This window comes from Chinchilla lanigera, unplaced genomic scaffold (assembly GCF_000276665.1).
Source record: "Chinchilla lanigera isolate Chin_1 unplaced genomic scaffold, ChiLan1.0 scaffold00035, whole genome shotgun sequence".
NCBI classification, from domain to species: domain Eukaryota; kingdom Metazoa; phylum Chordata; class Mammalia; order Rodentia; family Chinchillidae; genus Chinchilla; species Chinchilla lanigera.
In genome coordinates this window covers 21,943,103-21,959,631 of record NW_004955436.1, presented here as the reverse complement: position 1 = coordinate 21,959,631, position 16,529 = coordinate 21,943,103, and positions in this window count along the sequence as shown.

The window sequence follows — 16,529 nt, the reverse complement described above, 5'->3', positions numbered from 1 at the left end:
TTTCATCTAATTTTGAGCCTAAGCTTAGCTAGCATAGAGGAAAAAATTAGAAGGTATAAAGGCTAGTAAGGGACCCTCCTGCCTCAGCCTTTCAGTGCTGAGATTGAAGGTATATACTACCACACCTAGCCCAGTTGCATTTTTATAACAAGAAAAAGTGCTAGAAAACAAATTTTATGAATAGCAGTAAAAATTTCACGTACTAGCATACATAAAATGATCCCTTTCTTACATTTTACATACATTGTGGCATTGTGTTTTTCCAAAAATATTTGAAAAATGTCTATCAAAATATTAATTATGATTTACTCTAGAGTTTTGCCTGACATTTTTAATTTCCTACATACATTGATTATCTTAGTACTTAGGATTTTAAAAACACTATGAACAATTAATTTTTAAAATAACACGTTTACTTCAACTTTTTAGAGTTGGCAGAGTAAAATTAAACATGTGCTTAGGAGTTAATGTTAGTGTGTACTCTCAATGCTTCTAACTGGTAAGGAAAATCTACTAGAATAACTATTTAATATCATAAACCATAACTATTGGCTCATTGATTTAGTATTTCAGTTTTTAAAATCTCTTGGAGCATTTAAGACTCTTCCAATTATCCAATAAACATTTGTAGAAATTCTAATAATTTAATCAAAAATAGTTCTTTCATTCCACATTTGAAATGACTAAAAAACAGGTTTAGGTTAGGGATTTTTGCTATGACTGGTTTAGAAAGTATGTTTTGAGATCACTTAAAGATACCAAGTGGAATTTTATTCCCATATTTACTTTATTCTCAGTGTTTGCCTAGTATCTGCTTGTGTGCTTTAATTTTTAATATAAGTATTTTAAAGATCTCTTATTTCCCCATAAACAAACGGATTCATTTGCATATAACACTACCAGCTCACAGCTCCGACCTCATGAAACACTTGATTGTTCTTCCTGGTATTAAACTTCTGTGAATAAATATAACTTGGAATGGTTATAGGCATCCAAGAACATTTGGCCTACAGTGTTAATAAAATAAACCTTAAGTTTTATAATTTTTTTAGTGGATACCCAGAAAAATCTATCTTCATATAGGTCTGCTTTTTATCTCACTTATAAAAAACTGAAACAATTTCAGATAGAACATTAAATTATTTTTTAAAATTAAACACAAAAATATTCTACACATTACAAAAATTATAAGGCAGATTAATGGAGATGTATCACTCCATACATTTCCTAAACTTTGTAACAAAGGCTTAAACTAATCAGACTCATTTACATGAATAAGTTTTTTAATGGCTCTGTGTGCCCTGCTTTGGGAATCATTCTGACTCATTAACTTCTTACATTTGATGCCATTAAGTATCAATACTTATGCTCATCGGCTTTGCCATCAGTTTTATATCAATCTAATGAGTGGCCCTATATGTAGCCATGTTAATTAAAAAGGATATCAAGTCTCAAAGATGGAAATTTTATTCTCCTTTGTAATGTTTGGCTCAAGAATGATTACAGAGAAATGCAAGAGTTTAAATTAATCCTGCAAAGGGAAGCAAGTGTCGGGAGGCAGCCATTGCCCTGCTCTTCAGGGAGGAGGCTTTACCATGTCCCGTGTTGAGACACAAAACGAGGGAAATTGTATCTGTTCTTACTTATGTAAAAATATAGTACATGCCCTAAAGTAGAGCTATGCTTCCCAAGTAATGTGATGCGTTTTTAAAATGTTTACTGTGGTAGCTTTCCTATATAAAGCTGTTTTGGACATCAGTTACTACGTGCATTTTCCCCTCAAAATACCCTAGGGGAATGATAGGCTACACCGGCCATTTATTTTGAGATGTTAGACAATGACTGAAGAATTATTTTTAAAAGGAAGGGGCTGGGGATTTAGCTCAGCAGCAAAAGCGCCTGCCTGGCAAGCGCAAGGTCGTGAGTTCGGTTCCCGGTACCGGAGAAAAACCAAAAAAAATAAAAATAAAAAAAATAAATAAATAAAAGGAAGTGGTTTTTCCAAATACTATGAATGTTAAAATATTTAAAACTTTATTACAGTAAAAGACACGTTCCATTAATTCCCTCAGAATTCTTCCTCTGATTTGGAATACACTTACCTTATCATGCTTACCACTTTCTGAAGCAGAAAGTCCTCTTTTCATAAGTGGCAAATGCTGCTGCTGCTGCTGCTGTGTGCCACGCAACAGAAAGGCGGGCTCATAAAAGCATGAGAGTGTGTCCTCAACAACCTTAGTCTCTGGGTTCGGCATTGTGTGACTTCTGGCTCTTCCTGAAAGTCAAAATGACCATGAAAGGTAAATATTTTGAATCAGTTCAGGACATTGAGGCAACCACGACAGTGTAAGTGAAGATACAAAAAAGAGCTCCCAGAGGTGCCTCAGACAGTGACAAGGATGTGGGATGTGTGTTGTCAAAGCAAGGGAGAGCATTAATAGCCATGTGTCTCCTATCGTAATAAATTTTCTCACATTTATACATGGACTATAGTCTTTAACACACCTCTTACAAGTGGGAGACAGGTCACTGAGGGGACAAATTCTAAGACAGAACAGAATTAGCAGAGTCTTGAAGATTACCCAGGGAAGAATAATTGGATTGACATCTAAGGGAGAGGTTGGCATGCTCTTTTGTATAAGGCCAGATCATAAATATTCCAGATTTTGAAGGTTGTAGGTTTCTGTTGTTATTACTTAATTCAACCATGGGGGCCGGGGATATAGCTCAGTGGCACAAGCACCTGCCTGGCAAGCACAAGGTCCTGCGTTTGATTCCTGATACGAAAGAAAAAAAAAAGAGAGTTAAAAAAAAATCACCAGTACCATTAATTGAACCATGATAGTGTGAAAGGAGCCAAAAACAATATAGACAGGGCTAAACACTGTACTTCAATAAAAGTGTATTTATAGGCTCTGAAGTCTGAGTATTACACAATCTTCATATGTCAAAAAATATCAACTCAGTTTTTTTCTACCACTTAACAATGTAAAACTAATTATTACCCTTTCAAACCAGAGAAAAACAATCAGCAGACCAAATTTGCTCCATCACTACAGTCCCTTCAATTTAAATAGCGTTGGTGAAGGAGTAGAAATGGGATGAAGTTGGATGAAGGAGGAGAAATGGGATTGGAGTAATGTCTACGAGATGAGTCATACAGGATCGGTGCTGATTGAGTGTTGGTTGAGGGAAGAGGGAGTGACCATGGCAGAGTTCTAAGGTGTGGCCAGGCTAACTGGTGTCATTCACTAGTACAGAAACTAGTGCTAAAGGCAGGGAGCTGGAAAGTGAGATTCAGGCTTGTTAAGCTGATATGGCCATAAGATATGCAAAGGGAGACACTTGGTGTCCTGCTGAACAGCAGCTGTAAAGTAAAAGAAAAGCGAATTGTGCAGATCTCAAATTGTGCATCATTTTATGAGATTGACTCATAAATGTATAGCTATAAGGCAGCCATCCCCTAATGGCAATTTAGGAAGGGTAAGGGCGAACTGAATCCAGACCAAGCCTTTCCAAAAATGAAATCCAGACTTAGCTAAATTGTGATTAAACTAAAGTGACTAGAAAGCAGTTTCTCTACCTATCTTGTATAAAGAAAGGTGAACCCTCTCTGGAAGAATAACCTCATCTGGAGCCTTGGCAATTGTTTTCCATACAGTAATTACTAACATCTCAAAATAATTAAATAACCAAAATTAAAGAGAGGGAAAAAGGTTGGAGGGTGGCTCAGTGGTGGAGTGTTTGCCTAGCATACATGAGGCCCTGGGTTCAATCCCAGCAGTGCCAGAGAGAGACAGGAAGAGGGAGAGGGAGAAGGAGAGGGAGAGAGAGAGGGAGGAAATAAAAGTAGCTGGGTACAAGGTTTAGGTGACAAATTAAAATAACTATGATAAAAATGTACAGAAAGTAAATGAAAATATAGGAAAATAGACAAAAAAGATCAAGAATCTCAACAGTAAACTGGAATCCACAAAACTGGTAAAATGGAAATTCTAGAATAGAAAACTACCTGGAATGGTGAGATATGTTAAAAAGCACATTTGACACATCAGGCACAATTAGCAAACTGAAAGACAGATCAGCAGAAATTATTCACATTGAATGTGGAGAAAAGAAAGAAGAAAAATTCAAAAAGTGCCTTGTATGTATGTAAGCTCAAAAAATCTTCAGCATGTGGAATTAGACTTCCAGAAACAAAGGTGACAGAATTGAGCAAAAGCAATATCTGAACCAATAATGCTCTCGCATTTTCCTGAACAGATTAAAATTTTCAACCCACTGGTTTAAGAAGCTCTACAAGCATCAAACAGGAAATTCAGACAAACAAGCAGAAAAACCCCAAGATTTATCCCAGCAAGACCACCAAGAAACAAGGGCAGCATAAAACAGCAACCAGAGAAAATAACAGGCTCAAGGCAGCACCCAAATTAATAGCTGATGGACTGTATGAAACTCATAATAATGAAACGTAAGTAGATTAATCAAAAAGGGGTGGGAGAGTACATACTATGATAATCCTAATTAAAATAAAGCTAGAGCGGTGATATTGCTATCTGATAAAGTAAATGTCACAACAGAGACTATTGTGAAGAGTAAAGAGGGTCATTTCACAATAACAAGAGGTGTCAATAAATCAAAAGACCTAAAAAGCCCAAATGCCTGTGCTCCAAGAAATGACTTCAAATTTTAAAAATTTTAAAATCAAAAAACTTTTAAAACCACAAGAAGAAAAATAGACAAATCCACAATTGTAAATCAGGTACATCTCTTTCAATAATTAATAGAAACATAGAAAATGAATAAAAAGGTATAATTCTTAGATGGCACTATCTACAAATTTGACCTGATTGATTTGTTACAGAACTCTTCATCCAATAAGGGCAAAGTCATTCTTATCTCAATGATAAAACGTTAATTGTCCTGTGGAGGTCGGCGACTCTTCTCCAGCTATTTCGGAATGTGTTAACTGGGTTTATGAACAAAATCATCAGGGCAGCTATATAACTACTCAATAGACAGCTTCACTGAGACTGACCTGTATGAGAACATTCCAGGTACCCAACAGGCCCCGAGCTCTCGACACAGTGCTAAGCTTCACACGGAAAGCCTCAGTCGGAGGACAGATGGGATCTATCAGAACCTCCCTTCCTGGAGGAAACAGTGATTGTCTTCAGCATTTCATAGGGAGATCCATTTTCCTTCCCTTCCTTCTGCTCATACTACCATCAGTGAGACTTAATAAATTACCTTTGTGAAATTTATAATAGTGTCTCACTCAATATTGCTTCTGAACAACAAATCTACAGGAAAAAAAAAAAAAAGATGTTAGGGAAATGGGCTAATGCCCATAGGATCTACTAGTTATGACATGTACCCTCAGCTGGCTTTATACTACAGTGGACTGACTGTCCTTTTGAAGAGTCAGTAATAGTATATCCGTAAAATAGTACTTACCAAAGTTGGGGTGCCCACATGCAGAATGTAGCACATCATATGAATGAATGGACAATATACAGTGCTTTTTTCAAACAGCTGGAATACTGGGAGGTGAAAATTTCATTAAAGGGTTAAAGTTGTTTTCTCACTACTACAACCAATAATTCATTTCTTGCAAATAATTCCCCATCTTTGGATACTACATGCTAATAAATCTAAGATCTTAAGGAAAGAGTCTTTTCACTCAGAATGGTCTCATTGAATTATAAGTTTGATATCTCTGGCATTCACACTACAGGACGAATACTTTAGGGACTAAAAAGAGGTTCTGAGTTTATTATGATAATTATCTCAGCTGTCTACTCAATATTGTACCCAGGAAGCAGAATGTAAGACAAATGTGCTCCTAACAATAAAAACAAATGGAAAATGCTAGTACCATACAGGCAAAACCATTTGGTAATGAAGGCTTGCAGTGTTTAAGCAAGTAATGAATCCTGTGCAGGTAAGATATTTATTGTGAATAAAAAAATCTAAAGCATTTATTTACAGGTGATGAGATGAAGCTGTGAGGTAGACAGTTAGAGAGAAACAGGATGATGAGGCACTTAGGAAATCTTATAATAAGCAAACACTGAAAGAAGAAAAAAATAGAGGGAGAGACATACATACACAGAAGCACAAGCATTGTGCAAATGGCTTGTTTGAAAGGCTCTCAACGCTGGCAATTTCCTTCGCTGTCTCCTTCCTCACAGCTACTGCCAGCCACGGGATAAGTCCATGTGAGGCATAAAAAGAAATCCAACAGGAAATCTCTCCTACTCCTCTTTCATTTTTGGAATTATTTCTCTTACTGTTTCTGAAGGGAAAACTTGTCCATTGTTTTCTCCTCTCTTCACAAGTCAAAATTCAAATTAAATAAGCCTCTGGAGGACATCCCCTTGCTTCAGATAAGAGATTCCTCAAAAAGCCCCTGAGAATCTGTTTCCCCAGATTTTGTGTTTACACGGAACTCCACGTGGTATAACAGTTAAAAGTACAAAGCTGTTTAAGTTAACAGGCTTCTCTCTTAGAACAAGGTCAGAACAAATAGAAAAATCCACTTTAATTAATTTCTACCCTAAACTACTTTCATGTTACCAAGTATAGTGAGTTAAAAATACAGATATCTCCTCCCCTGAAATTGGGGTCCAAGTCCTCTCCTTTTATATTCAAGGGTGTCTCATCACTGTTTTGACCAGTAAAATATAATAGAAGTGATGATCCAGATACAGGACTTAAACTAAGAGCTTCCCTTCCTCTCTCTTGGAAACCTTGGCTTGGCCTCCTGAACCTCCATGGAAGATTATTCTATAACCTTCTGGAGGAGCCATGCGATGCAGCTCTGACCGTGAGGCCGGTGCACTCATTATCAGCTTGTCTGAGTCCGATGAGACAGAACACATGCAAAAACGTCTACCAAGTGAGCTTACTATTTACAGAGAGGCAGCCAGGAGCAAAAGTCTAGGCTGCAACTGGAACTATTTTCCCAAGTTCCGGAACTCTGCCTGGCTGTTAGAGACTCCACTGTAGAGGGACCAAGAAAGGCAGTGTCTCCAGAAGTTATGCCCACTAAGAGCACAGGAATGAAGGCCACTGTTTCAGGCAATCCCCCAGAATGCTGCCTTCCCGGACACTCTGTCATCATTCTTGAGAATTACCAACAAGAAAGGGGGGAGAGCTGGGTCAGTCCACATTTACCTGGAGAGCTGTCCTGTGCTGACACCACCCGGAGGGGACCCAACCCTTCTCCCAAGACTCTAGGAGTGTGGGTGAGACTCTCTCTGAACCTCCAGACCACTGCAAGCCACCCCCTCAGTATTACCAGTGGCTTCCAGCCAGAACAGAGTGGAAAAGTAGTTCCCAACCGTGTTCTGCCCTGATGCCTGAAGTGGAAAAACATGGGTATAATTTAGTGGCAGTGGCTTCAAGCCACCATTTTGGAAAAGTTTGTTCTGCAGTCATAGATCACCAGATTAAGAGGTATGGCTCAAAGGCTATGTGTAAATACCATTTTTACAAACTTGCCATAATTCCTCCTTAACTTTACGTCATAATTTTAGAGCTGCCTTCTGTTCGTGTGAATACCGTATTTCTGCTTTAAGAGTTGTCGTCTTTAAGCCCCTCTATTGAGACTATAGCGATCTAGAAACATAAGCAATGCTCATTTGGGAGTTCCACGCTTAAAGAATCAGTAAAATGAATCTTTTTGATTAAAAATGATGTAAAATACAAACCTTCCTCTTCTATCTTATTCTCACTCCTATTTCATGTACTTAGTACGGCATTTAAAGGAAGCATTTTCATTCCTGTGTTTGACAGTCATTTGGACACTTTTTTTTTTTTTTTTTTTTCATTTTTTAAGAGATGAGAGAAACCCTCCCCACAGTGGCTACATTCCAAGCTCCGGCCACTGCCGCCCACTGGGCAGAATGGGTGAAGCTATTTGTGAATCCATAAAGCATTTGGGATCCTCCTGGGTGAAGTGTGGTGTTTGAATTATAAGACCATTATCATTAACAATTGGCAGGAGGCCCCTCTCATTTCTCCTGGAGAGATTACAGGGGTTGAAGGATGTTCCCCTTAATCACCACACTGACCTCACCTGACAGAAGCTTGCAGGACTGAAAGGGAGCCCAGCCTGCAGACACCCCAGGTGCAAGCATGCCTTTGCGCTGATCAACAGGGGCACCATCTAGGGTGAAAAATGAAATTCCTTTGCCAGACAAAATGGTTCTGGCAGTTGGTGATCATTTCCTAGAATATTGCTTCAGGGGAATTAAATAAAACTGTTATAGAAAGAAATAGAGGTACAGTTAGGATGACTTTGGTCATCCACTTAATTGATCTGTACACATACCCTGGATCTCCTGGTACAACATCTATAATCCAAGTGGAGTGGACATATATAGCTACACAACAGAAACCAGTTTTTAGTTATTTACTGAATAGTATTAACTGTAACCCACAGAATGCCTGTTGTGTGCCAGATACTCTCCATACTTTTTCTCAATCATTGTATTTTTTGTTGTACAGATAGGTAAACTGAGGCTGAGGAGAAGGGTTTGGCAACCTGCCTGGGATTACACAGCTAAGAAATACCATGGGCAGCCTAGTGTGGTGGTCCACATCTATCCTACTAATCTGGAAGGCTAAGGCAGAAGAAGTACAAGCTTGAGCTCAGACTGGGAAAGTCAGTACTTAGCAAGACCCTGTCATAAAATAAAACATGAAAAGTTTGGATGTGTAGCTCAGTGCAAAAGCCCTGGGTTCAGCCCTCCATATTTCACCCACCCCCAAACACACAGAAAAAAGAAATGGGGCTGTGCATGCAGCTCAGTGGAATAGTACTCATTGGCATGTGCAAGGTCCTGCATTAGAAAAAAGAAGATTCAACTACTTTCTGTTACAAAATATTTGCTGCTCTTTCCATATTTTAAACACTAAATTGATAATGTAAGCATGGACTTTAGAATCACCTGCTTAAAAACAATCAGACAAGCTAATAATAGCTAGCAGTGTTAGAGCACTGGGAAAAGAATATGTTGCTAAATCGAGGACTCCAAAAGGGGTATTTGCTAGTAAGGACATAGTGACCCAACACTGAAATAAATACAATGACTCCGTGAGGTAGATATTACTAATTGGCCCATCTTACAAATAGGGAAACTGAGGCACTGAAAAGCTAAGTAATTTGCTTGATTTGACCCAGCCTGAGGCTGTGAAGCCAGACTTTGAGATCAGTATATAGCTCTATCATCCAGTCTTTTAACTCAAATGTATTGGCCAGAGTTGGAATACAGAGTCCACCAAATTTGCATCTTCTGAACCCAAAGGTGCTACTTAATTTTTCAAAACTGTGTTTTCTTCATCTATAAAATACAAAGGCTGACACGTAACACATGACATTGCTTGGAGAACTGCACATTTGGTACAGGGACAGCACTGGTAAGCTGCCTGGTTCTCAACAGATGTCAGTTCCTTCCCGATTCCTGGCTCTCTCTCGCCTCCTTTCTGTCTCCTTCTCTCTCTTTCCTCTTCCCTCCTCCTCTCCCGCTTTGGTTCATTACTGGTTGCTCCATGTGCTTTAGGGGAGATTGCGTCCACACAGCGTAGGGTTGGCAGCTTGCCTTCCAACTGGCGTCGATGCCAAGAGCCACAAGGACAATGCTCAGAACCTTTGTCACCCTCGATTTTCCCTCCCCCTTCAGCCAAGGCGGTGCCACCAAAGGTCATTTCAGTCTGAAGTCTGACTGAAGCCCTGGGGTGAGAAAATATCTGTGACTTTAAAGATCCAAACTGGTCTGGCGGCGAGTTTCAGCAAGTCCCTGCAGGAAATGCTGGTACTGAAACTAGGGTCGTTCCAAGACCATCTCTTTGGTGACAACACCGTTGTCGTAAAGTCAGTTTTTGGATTTGCCTGCAAGAGACCCATAGAACCAGAGCTGAAGAAACATCAGCTGGGCTGGCTCAGCCCTTATTTCTTTCATATCCCCCTTGTCAACAGTTTGAGAGTGAGATGGCTAATTTTGTGCCTGACAAGAAAGGATGGATCATTTTCTCAGATGCTGTTACCAGCAGAGTCAGAGCTGGTACACTCTCTGAGGGAGTCCCTCAACCACAGGTTACTGGCAGGCAGACAAACACTCACTGACAGCCATTTGTGACCAACTATGAAACACCATCTGCTGTGGAGGGGCAGGAATCGCTCCAGCAAGTGAGAGCCGATGTAGAGCCTTTTTCTGTGTGAACTCGGGCGGACTCTAGGTAGCCCTCAAGGAAAACCTGCGTAGTCTCTGTCCTCTGGAGTCATACACATATGCATTTTAGAATGCCGATGTTTTTTCTAGAAGCAAAAAGTTTCAGATATTAAATAGATCTTTCTATAAACGTGCAAACATTAAACCACTGATCCAGCCCAACAATATTGTGAAGCAAATACATTTCCAGAATTGGATACAGTTCCCTTGGAGACGTAAGACCAGTTGTGCTTGGACTTTATCAAAAGGACAATAAAGCCCGGACTGATAAGCACCTGATGTTTTAATATGGGATTTTTAACAATTTCATTATTTGCCTCTCGTGGTTAGAGCTGGCAATGTGGGGAAGAGTTCTGCTTTACAGCTCACGATGTTTGTCAAGACAAGCACAGTTACTTGTCCTGACTCATGCAAGCCTTGTTTGGAAGCAAGAGGCACTCTACTGGAAGGTAAGGCTTCAGTTCTTCTGGGCACTTCGCAAAGGGCATCTTCTTGCTCATTAACTTTAATAAGGCACACAGCCTGGTGGATGCCAGCCCTCTCCCTCTCTGGTCAGAAGTCTAGATTTTCATTTTTAGGAGGCTTAATAGTCCTGTCTCATGATTAAGTAATGAGAGCTGGCATCCACTACCTAAGGTTTAGCTGATCTTGCGCTTAGCCTTATAGGCTTAGGGAAGATCATAAAACAAAGTGTTCCAAAGCCAAAAATATAAGCAAATATAACTAAATAGGTAAGTAGATAGACATTGCACAGTAGGAAAACGCCACTTACTGATTCCCCTTGGGCTCAAGGGTCTTAGCAGCACTTCCAAAGTTTGCCAGAGGGAAATACTTTCAGAGGTTAAAATATCTGAGTTCTGTGATCTAGCTCCCAGTTGCAAGTCAGGCCGTTACTTCACCCTTCTGGCTAACACCTATTGGAATGTCCATGTGCACGTCATATTTTCAGACTTCTTAAGCGAGATGAGTTTGCCGACGTGTGTCCTCGCATTTTAATCTCCCAGAACAGAAGAGGAGCTGCTGTTCTGAGGCTGAAATCCAATAACCACGAGTGAAGGCTCCAGATCATCCCTCAAATCTGCGCTGGGAGGAGAGGAGGGGTCGAGGTGGCAGCTGAAACCTTTAGGAATCCCATGACAGCAAGGCGTGGGTATGACCTGCTCACGGGGACATAACGCCTCAGTGATAGATAAGGAAAAAAAGATTTAAATGTGCTTTCGCTTATGGCCATGCAATATGAAAAACAAATCTAAACATTTGTCTGTAGAATCAGGTGATGATTGGCTGTCTACTGTCTCAAGGGGAGTGGGGAAATGGTCCATGCACCTGCCACCTAATTCAGTTTAAAACCTGACACATTTACCAAGAGTGGGCTGGCATAATGAAGTTCATTCAGGCTGTCTGTGGAGTCAATAACTTATCCCCAACTGCTTTTGTTTCAGCAGCGGCAGTGCCTCTGATCGGCCTGAGGTACTTATTCAAGTAAAATTTATTTTCAATTGCCGGCCATAATGCTGCAGGCACAAGCCTGGCTTTGACAGGACCTTTTGCTCTAGGCTACACTATTGTTAAAGTTTGTGTCTATTGTCTGGGGTCTTTGATCTGTCAAAGCCGCTTAACAAGCTGGTAAAAAACTGTTTCAGATAACAGGTGTGTCCTTTGAGGGCACAGGGACATTTTTCAGCTCCTTTAAAGGACTGGATTGAGGGTTGACTGAAATTTACAAGCTGGTTGGTGGTGATATATGTAGTGCACTTTTAAAACCACGAAGTGAGATTTAATGTCTACTTCCCTGGGTTTGAATGAGGGATTTAAGAGACATGTTTGTTTTTGTTACTTTTTTAATCAAGTCAAGTGTTAAATTGTTTGTACGTAGATTTATATGGAATTAGAGCCAAAGTGGAAAGAATGCGGGAGATGTGAGCGGCCACCGTGATGTCCACAGAAAGGTTGGTGGCTGGCGCGGATGGAGGGCCAAGGACGCGTGACAGCGCGGAAGTCTTCTAATTGCCAGAAAGGGCCACCTGAAAACAAAAGGCGACAGCCATGCAGAGACAGTGAGCAACCTTTCTCCCAATTCTGAAGCCAGAAAAGTTAAAATTAGGCACTACACAAATTCTCTTTGGAGGCCAGATTATTCCTCCTATTATTTTCTGGAAGACCCTCTTTTCTTATCTGAGGGGAAATACATTCTCAGCTGCCTCTTTTCAAGCCTATCATAAACTGCCTGACTCCCTCCTCCTCTATGTCAGTAATTTTGTTTTGGCTGAAGATTAATGGGGTTAAAAAGACTTGGGGCTTGAACCAGGGGACACCATTGGGTCATTTGCTCTCTTCATCTGCATAAAGCTGGCTCAAGTTCACCCAACCCTCTCTGGGAAAGAGTCGAAGTTAGAGTGAGCTTTAATTCTGTTTGCAAATTGACCAAATGTCTTCCTTCAAATGCCTAACTTCCCAGATACTTCTAAACTGGTTTAGACATCAAAGGGTTAAAGCTAAAGAGCCCACAAGTTTTTTGTTTTTTTTTTTTTTAATTCCAAAACCATCTCCAGAGGGAGGAATCAACGCAATATATCTACAATAATGGTTCATTAGTTTTCTCCGTAAAACGTTGTCTGAATGCAGCTAATATACCTAAATTTTTTTCACAGTCTCTAACAGAGATGTTAAATGAAACAAAGTAGGAAATTTTAAATAAAAAAATGTAAAATGTGTCTTATTTCTTTCACCCTTAAACAAAACCAAAGGAATATAAGTGATGCCCTACATGTAAATTCTTAGCATGTTACAGAAACACCCTCAAGTCAACAGGAAAGAGAAAGGAAACCAATGACCAATGACTCACTGTGGACAATGCAGTGATTCATGCTGAGAAAGCAAATCAATTTTGGTTTTCATCCTGTACCCTGTTAGTAAATAATTCCCAGCTGGGGGCACCATAGCTCAAATATGAGTAGAGGCTGTTTAAGTTTGGGCAAATTATTTGTTCCTATCAGCATCATCAGTACCTAGTGATCATTCACAACTGATGAGTGTTTTGCAGACTAAATATAATAATTTTTAAAAAGTCAGACTCTTGGTTAATACCAGTATTTATAATTGAGTCACATTACATAATCCATGGTAGAGAAAATAAGTGAATATCAATTGTTTTGGTACAGAGGGCCTTGCACGAAAATAATCAGAAATAAGAATTTCATGGATATAACTACATATAACTGTAAATCCTCTATGCATTATGTAAATCCTCTTTGTATTAAAGAAATGAAATTTTAAGTAGATAGGAAAAACAAGAGTAGGTAGATAAAAAGCAATATACACACAATTCTTTATTCAAACTGATTTGTAATGGCAAAACACCAAGAAACAATATATACACAAAAATAGAGAAAAGGTAAGTTTTCATTCTTATGGGAAAAAACCATAAGCCAATAGTTCCCCTTCCAGCATTGATTTGAAGGAAAGACAAAAAAAAGTGTTCTGATTTAAACATCGTACTTGAACTTCTGTAAGTCTAAACATTTACAACACCCTCCCCAGTCTACTTTGCTGTGTTCCTGAGAATCCAGTTTCCTGTAAGGCGGAGTCAATGGCCTGAGGCATTCAATAGCAGCTTCCTCCTAACCCTTTCCCATCTGGAGAGGCGGGGGCAGAACAGTTGTCCTCATGCTTGTGCTCATGTCTAGGGAGGATTAAAGTGCTCTCCTCCCTTTGCATCTCCTCCCTTCCTCCTGCTTCACTCCTCCCTACACATCCATGAAAAGCAAACAAACAAACCATCAGAGAGCACATGACTATTGTTTGAAACCTCTCACTCTGTAATATTTTGTTATACCAACTGGTACCAGTACCAGTGCAGAAGCTGGAACAGTGAGTCTCGGGGGAACCAAAGAGGTTGGCAAACCTGCTACTAATATCTGGGTCCTCAAACACAGAATCCTGGGGATCACATGTGGCGGGAACACCTAGACTAGAGGACGGCCCCCCGGGCTGGAGCCTCGCTGTGGACAGCTCACTGCCTTAGGTGCTCTTTGAGCGAGCATAGCTCCCAAGCACCCAGCAAAGATGATAGCAAATGAAGACTGGGATGAAGGTTTGGGACCCCAGCAATCTCTCGCATGTTGCATGACTAGCAAAACCCATCTTCTAGAACTGTGCTTCTGACATTTACTGCTCTCATCAATAAATGGGCTGCCATCCATTTGCCTGTATCTGACTTCTACTTGCTCTGGAAGAATCAAGGATGATTAGAAAATGAAAGCACTCTGAGCCCACTGATACCAATGCTCTCATTTCACAGGGAAGGTCACAGGCTCAGAGAGCTAAGTGTGTCAGCTGAGGTCACACAGCTCAGTGGGGCAGACCTGACAGTAAAACCTTGATCTCCTGACCCCAAACACCATTCTTTTGGCCAGACAGAAGGAACGCCTTGTGTCTATTGTCCAGGGCTAATCGTGCACTAAAGGAGGTGTAAAGAAGAATAAGAAGACAGTTTCTGTCCTTGGGATTAGACTGAGTCATGTAATCAGCTGTTTCAATCTCTCTCTCTCTTCCTCTTCATGTATATAATGAAGAACAGTGATACCTCAGTTCACGAACTTAATTTGTTTCACAATTTGGGGCAGGATGGCCTCATTTGTGTTTGCGTGGGGAAGATGGTCACAGTTGTATTTGCCCCCTGATGTGGAGTTTGTGAACAGAAGCAAAATTTTGTCTGACACTTTTGTTTGAGAACCGAATTGTTTGCAAACAGAAGCATTCATGAACGTAGGTACTATTGTATTGAGGGCAGAGGATGAGTCTCTTTTAGCCTGCCATCCTGTATCCGTCCGGGTTCCTGAAAACCACAGAGACAATAGGAAATGCAAGGAGTTAGAGATAGACATTTATTTGAAGGAACTGGCTCCTGGTAACAGGCTGCTGAGTCTGGAAGCCATAGGGCTGGACAGCTGACTGAGTTTCTGTGGTACAGTCTTGAGACAGAATTTCCCCTACTGTAGAAAACCCCAGGTTTTGTGATGAGGGACTTCAACGGATCAGATGGAGCCCACCAACATGGTGGAGAGTAAAAATCTCCACTTAAAGTCAACTGATTTTAAATATTAATCACATCTCTAAGATGTCCTCACTGTAACACGTAAGCATGTTTGACCAGACAACTGGGCACCACAGCCTGGCCAAGTTAATAGATGAGCTTAACCATCATCCCATCTCCAAGCAGCTCACCCACTACACTAATTCCCACGGCCTGGGTTTCTCTGACTTGTTTATCCTTCATGTCACAGCTCATGTGTTACCTCAGGGGAGCCTCTCTGACTTCCCTAGGTAAAGTCAAACTCAAGTTGTCACACTGTTTGATAGTCTTCATATCCCTTGTCAGTGTTTTGTCCATTGATTTGTTGTGTGCCTGTTTTTCTGTCTTCTTCCTGGAATGAGAACTGTGCCTTTTTGGTCTTATTGAACATCCTGTCCTCAGAAGCAATTTAGGATAATAGTTAAAAGTATGGACCCTGGCCAGGGACTGCCTGAGTCTGAATCCTAGCCTTGATACTTAATATCTGTGTGACTTTGGGAAAGTTACTCATCCTTTCTGGACCTTGGTTTTACTATCCTTAAAACTGAAATAATAATAGCACTTAACTCAGAGGGTTATTGTAATGATTGCATAAGATCACAGATGTAAAAGCAAGTAGAATAGGGTATGGTACATGGCTAAGAGCTATGTGCATAATTTTACCATTCTAGCAGGAACTTAGAAAATATATGCTGAAAAGGGTGAGGGAATGGGTTGCAGTGCCTCTTAGCAACTGGCTCCTGCTGATCTCTATACCATCGTAGCTTGCTTTGCTCCCCTCCAACTCCTGGCACACACAGGAAGTCTCTATCTTGGCTGCAATAAAGTATCTTCCAAATCTCTGCTGTCTTACTCCCAAGCTTTGTTCTAGGCTAGTTCTCTTGCCCTGCCTCTTTACCTGCTTAACATCGGCTTGACACATCTCCACGGTTCTCCCTCCAGGCTCTTGGCTAAGTGCTGATACCACACCTTCTTGTTTCCCTAGATACTCAGAAAACTCAGTGCAGTGTCCAGAGCAGGGTAAGCTCCAGTGCTTGGATGAATGGTGAGAGCAAAAGCATTGCCAGGACATCTGATGATCCCAGGGGGAAATAAGACCTTGTTACGGAGGGAACAGGTGCTACTGGGGAGGAAAGGACCAGAGTAGCACCAGGCAGGTTCCCATCCACAGACATGACTGCCCAGAGGACAGAGGGTGAGAGACAAGAAGGAAAAAA